This window comes from Macrotis lagotis, chromosome 1, assembly GCF_037893015.1.
Source record: "Macrotis lagotis isolate mMagLag1 chromosome 1, bilby.v1.9.chrom.fasta, whole genome shotgun sequence".
Lineage (NCBI taxonomy): Eukaryota > Metazoa > Chordata > Mammalia > Peramelemorphia > Peramelidae > Macrotis > Macrotis lagotis.
Genome location: NC_133658.1, coordinates 253,262,376 through 253,268,466, shown reverse-complemented (window position 1 = coordinate 253,268,466; position 6,091 = coordinate 253,262,376).

Below are 6,091 nucleotides of genomic sequence, written 5' to 3'. Positions count from 1 at the left end.
ACTCTGAGAAGCAAGGTGACATAGTGGAAAGAGTTAATGAACTTGGAGACAATAGAGACATAGGTTTGAATTCCAACTCTGAAACCCTAGATGAATCTCAGCTTCTCTGGACTATGAATTTCTCCAACACAAATTGGGAATTATCATACTGGGCCCATCACCTCAGAGGATTTTTGTCTTGATTAAATAACTATCTATCTATAAATACATACATATACATATATATGTATGTATTTGCATGCATACATTCTCACATACATCTATATGCATACATATATTTATACATATAATGTAAATTTATGTGAACATATACATTAATTCTACATAAATGAGTCATTATTCTTTCAACTTCCCATCTAGAAGTAGTCTCACCTTGTCACATCTGTCTTAATTTTTGCTTAACATCTCTCCTTTGTCCTCATCACTCTCTGTCTTGTCTGATTTTCATCTGGGTATATGTTTTACAGTTTTTCTGCTTTGTGTCTACAATGCTGAGTATAATGTCTTGAATATAATAACTGTTTGTGGAAGAGAAATGCGGAATTAAGGTGAAAAAGACTTGGGAACCAGGAACTAGAAGTTTAATAAGAAGTCACTTAGTATTGGCTTCAACCACATGGTGTCACTCTCTTCAAGTTTTAAAAGAAAATTCTTCCTAGGAGAGTTGGCTGGATGTAATAATAATAATAATAATAATAATAATAATAATAACAAATAGCTAAAAGTTAGACTTCATATATGTTTCAGCCATTGTACTAAATACTTTATAAACATTATCCTAGAAAAATCCTGGGAGATGGGTACTATTATTACCTCCATTTTATAGTTGGGGAAACTGAGGTTAACAGAGTTAGATGACTTGTCCTGAGTCACACAACTGAGAAGTGTCAAGAGTTTGAATTTGAACTCAGGACCAGTGCTCTCTATTCTGTGCCACTTAACTGCCCTATCTGAGGCTGACGGAGGTTAAATTGCTTGCCCTGGGTGAGATCAGATTTGAATTCAGGTCTTCCTGACCAAAGAATAGAACCAAAGTTGTCCCTAATGGGTAGAAAGTGCCCAATTTTCTGTTCCAGTTATCTCACCCTTGGCTAAAAGATATTTCCATTCCAAAAGGGAAAACCCTCTTGGTATTATTATCTTGTGATTGCTTACACTGAGTGCTTCAGGTTATCACTGTCATTCTGTATGCCCTAGATGATATACTATTGGTGTTTTTCAAGAGTAATTATTGATATTATGCCAGTGACCCAAGTGCAGTAGATATATATTTTAATTATGATTTAAAAAACCAAACCTGTTGTTGGCAATAAAGTAATGAAGTCATTAGGAGTCAGGGAATATCAAACCATAGGATTGTAAACTGAAAGAGCTTTTAGAGATCATATTACAAAGTTCTGTATCTATAGTCTTACAATCTAGTCCAACCTTATTATTATGCTCACAAGAATTCTGAGATCCAAAGCAGTAATTGTCCACAGTCCCCCTGAGAATGAAGAGCAGTGTGGAGGATGGAAAAGGCTGGATTTGATCCTGGGTCTTCCTAGGTGTGCACTTGTAGTCTTGTTATCACCTCTTCTCCCTGCTTGTCTGGACAGAGTAGAATAGGTCAACAGCTATCTGTCACAAAGTGGTGGCTACTGTCCGTGACCCAGAGAAAGCCTCTTCTTGTGCCAATCTAATAAAAATGTGAAGCAAAGGCAATGGTGGTAATTAGAAAGAAGAATAGGGAGGGAGGGAAGTTCAGTCAGAGTCCAAGTCAGTCAGAATCAAGTCTCCCAGATAGAACCTCACTGATAGCCAAATGTAAGAGGAGCTGACAAAGAGCTGAGTTCTCCAGCCTTAGCATGGCCATGGGGCTGCTCTTCACTGGAGTAGCAAGAGCACCAGACTGGGATTCAGGACCTTAGAATCATGCAGTAGAGTTGGCATTGGAGTAGGAGGGAAGAGACTGATAAATTAAGTGCCCTGCTCTTCAACTCCCCCTTCTCCCAAATTTGTCATTAACTCTGTATTATGCTGGACACAGTTCTTTTTTGGGGCTTCAGTTTCTTTCTCTGTAAAATGAGAATATTGGATGAGATGAGCTCTAAGATTCCTTCTAGTTGTAACTCTGAATTCTGACTCTGCCACTGACCAGCTGTGTGATCTTTGTCAACTTACTTCATTCTCTGGACTTCAGTGTCCTTATCTTTAAAATGGGAATAATAATACTCCTCCTACCGCACAGTATAAATGTGAGTGATCATTATTATTCATTTTCCAGGTCTCGTTAATTTTCCCTTTATAGTGTATCTCTTGTGTCTGGCCACTTCTTTCCATTTACATTGCCATCATCTTTATTTCACCTTTATCTTCTCTTACTTGAATTATTGCAGCAGGCTCCTAGTTGGACTTTTAGATTCTACTCCTTCACATCTCTAATGTCCATATATATAGCTGTCAAAATAATCTTCCTTAGTGAGGTGTGTGTGTTTGTGTGTGTGTAGTAAATAGATGTTCAAAGTCCTGAGTGGTGCAATGCAAAGAGTGTTAGATTGGGAATCAGAGACCTTTGATTTAAATCTCAAGTTTTTTTATTTTTCTATCTGCTAGGAACAAAACAGAGATCTGTATATGTATGTATTTATAGATAAGATAGATATTTAATCAAGACAAAAATCCTCTGAGGTGACAGGCCCAGAATGATAATTCCCAATTTGTGTTGGAGAAATTCATGGTCCAGAGAAGTTATTGCATTTAGGTAATTTCTGACTTTAGGTGATCTGTGTTTTCTTGGCAAAGACACTGGAGTAGATTATCATTTATTTCTCTATTTTATTTTATAGATGAGGAAACTGAGGCAAACAGGGTTAAATGAATTGCTCGGGATCATATAGCAAGTAAGTGTCTGAGACTAGATTTGAACTCTTATAGATGAATCTTCCTGACTTTTGCCCTGGAGCTCTATCCACTGCACCTATTTTACCTATCTGTCCTTGGGTAAATTACTTGATGTCTTTGGGTCTCAATTTCCTAACCTGTAAAAGGAGGAAGTTGAACCAAATGACTTCTGAAATGCCTTCTAAATTCATGCTCATATAATATATAAAAGATCAATACAAAATGATGGAGGTAGGAAGGGAAGTCTGTACAAAGGATATGGAGGCAGGAGATAGGATTTCCTATATGGAGAATGATAACTAAGCCAATTTGATGGATAAGTAAGTTTGTATCTGTGCAGTATCCCTCCTTGAGAGCAGTATTTATTTTTCATTTTGTCTTGGTGTTCCTTTTGCTGAGTCCAGAGCCATATATGTGTGTGTATGTGTGTGTGTGTATGTATATATATACATATATATATATGTATATATATTTATATATCCACATATATTAGGTAAATTTTTTTTTTTAGGTTTTTGCAAGGCAAACGGGATTAAGTGGCTTGCCCAAGGCCACACAGCTATGTAATTATTAAGTGTCTGAGACTGGACTTGAACCGAGGTACTGCTGACTCCAAGGCTGGTGCTTTATCCACTACGCCACCTAGCTGCCCCTATTAGGTAAATTTTTTTTAAGAAATGTTCATTGACTGTATTGGATTGGATTTTTTTTTCTCTTGTCTTTACTTCCTTCCTTGAGGGATGGCTATTTCTTTTCAAATAGGGGTTGAATTGGGGCAGCTAATGGATAGAGCACTGACCCTGGAGTCAGGAGTACCTGAGTTCAAATCTGACCTCAGACACTTAATAAATTACCTAGCTGTGTGGCCTTGGGCAAGCCACTTAACCCCATTGCCTTGCAAAAAAACCTAAAAAAAAAAAACAAATGGAGGATGAACTGCAAAACATTCTATATGAATTAAATTAGAAATTTAAATTAAATAGAATTGAATAGAAACATAGATTCTTTACTTTTGAGCTGAGATGGAACTTAGATGTTATCTATGGAAGAGAGCCCTTAAAATGGTGATTTTCTCTGCCTGATCAAAATTTATGCCAACATACATTTAAAATTTTTGAATTCTGAATCATCTCCCTTCCTCCAGTCACTATCCATTGAGGGTGAAGGATCAAGTCTAGTGAGAAGTACTCTGGCAAGAATCTTACCAGCAAGGACTAAAGGAGAAATACCTCTGTGATTGTCATAGGACAATCTATTCCCTTTACCTTTAAAGAAATGAATGATGGAGGCATCTTTGAATTCCTGGGGGATAACCTCTTCGTGTCACATGACATGGAAAATTTCGGTCAGTTTTTGGATGAGCAATGGACCCTCCACCTTGTAGATCTCATCTGAAATAGAATCAGCACCAGGTGCTTTGCCATTAGAAAGGAGCCTTATAGCATTCAAAACCTCTTCTTCAGATAGAGCTTCAGCTAGAGACTGATTGACTTCAACTTGAGGAAGCAGTCAATGGCTTCTACATTGATTGATGATGGATTGTTAAGAACACTATAGAAGTGTTCAACCTATCTTTCTAGGATCAAGTCCTTATCGTTAATCAATGTGGATCCATTAGCACTGAAGAATTGAGATGCACTATATGTCTGTAGCCTTCAGGGCAACATTAAAGCATTTTAGTTTGTCACTATCTGCATAAAATTGAATTTCATCTGCCTTCTTACTGAACCAAGAGTCTTGCATCTCTCAGCTTCACTTGGACTTTACTTTTAATGGAATTAAATGCTTCCTTCCTAGAAATGGATGAACTATCCTGCTGGTAAACCTCATGGAGTTCTTAGATTTTTTTTTTTTAGCAGCCTCTGTATTTCCCCATCATTTTCATCAAACTGGTCTTGGTGTTTGTGAGTGTTCTGGCCCAAATGAGTAAATGCAGTGCTGTATACCAGACCTCTGAAAGTGGCACACTCCTTTTCTGTTCCACTGTTGTCAACTGTACGTTGGCTCAGTTTTCCCTCCAAGTTAGTAATAAACTGTTCCTGCTCAGAGAAACATTTTTATTCTCTTGACATTAATTCTTCTAGTAGTCACTTTGCCTTGGGGCCACCATTTTAGTTGAATGTGAATATTTAGCTTAGAGAGGATGAGCTTGTGATCAGTCCAGCACTCTGCACCACACATTGACCTTGTCACTCTCACAGCCTCTTTGTCTCTTCTCTTTACAATCACATAGTCTAAAAGGTGTCAGTGTTTGCTACGAGGGTGCATCCAGGAAGTTTTATTGCATTTAGGTAAGCAGAAGACAATGTTTATGATGAGAAGGTCATGAGATGCACAAGTCTGCAGTAGAAGATGACCATTGCTGTTGCAGTTTCCAACTCCATTCCTCCCAAGGACTTCCTTCCAGGTTTGGTAATCTGAGCCTACTCTAGCATTAAAGTCACCCAGAATTATAAGCTTATCTTCTTTTGGTACATTGATGATAAGGGTCTCCAGGTCTTTATAAAATTTTTCTTTAATTTCATCAGTGTTTGTCATGGTTTGTCATAGGCAATGATGCTGATGGCATGGAACTTTCTTGGAAATGGCAATCTCATTGTCATGAGTCTGACATTCACTCTCTTTGGTAGGCATTCCAGAATGTTGACTAGATTAGTTTTTATTGAAAATCTACCCCAGCTTCACAGTATTCATTTTCACTTCAACCACTCCAGAAAAATGTATATCTAGTTCCAACTTCAGTAATCTGGCCTTCATTTGCCAACCTTGTTTCACTCAGGGCTGCTATTTGGATACCATATCTGCTGTTTGTCGTTTATGTCTGTTGGATCTTGTGTTGTCTATGAGTGTGTGTATGTTCCATGCACTGATGGCAAATGGAATCTTTGAAGGAGTTTTCATAGATTTTTTTTTGTCTTGACTGCACTTGCCTGCCATGGTAATCAGGCCATTGGGTAAGCAGACAATTTTTAGGGTACCATTTCTAGCCCCTTCCTTGAATTAGGAATTAACCAGTGTAATTCTTAAAACCTGGATGTTTGTCACCTTCCTGAGAGCAAGTGTGGCTTTAGAAAGGGTAGAGGAACCATTGATATGGTGTTTGCTGCCTGACAACTCCAGGTAAAATGCAGAGATCTGTATACAACATTTGTAGATCTGACTAAGGCCTCTGATACCATAAGTCATGAGGGTTTATGGAAAATTATGT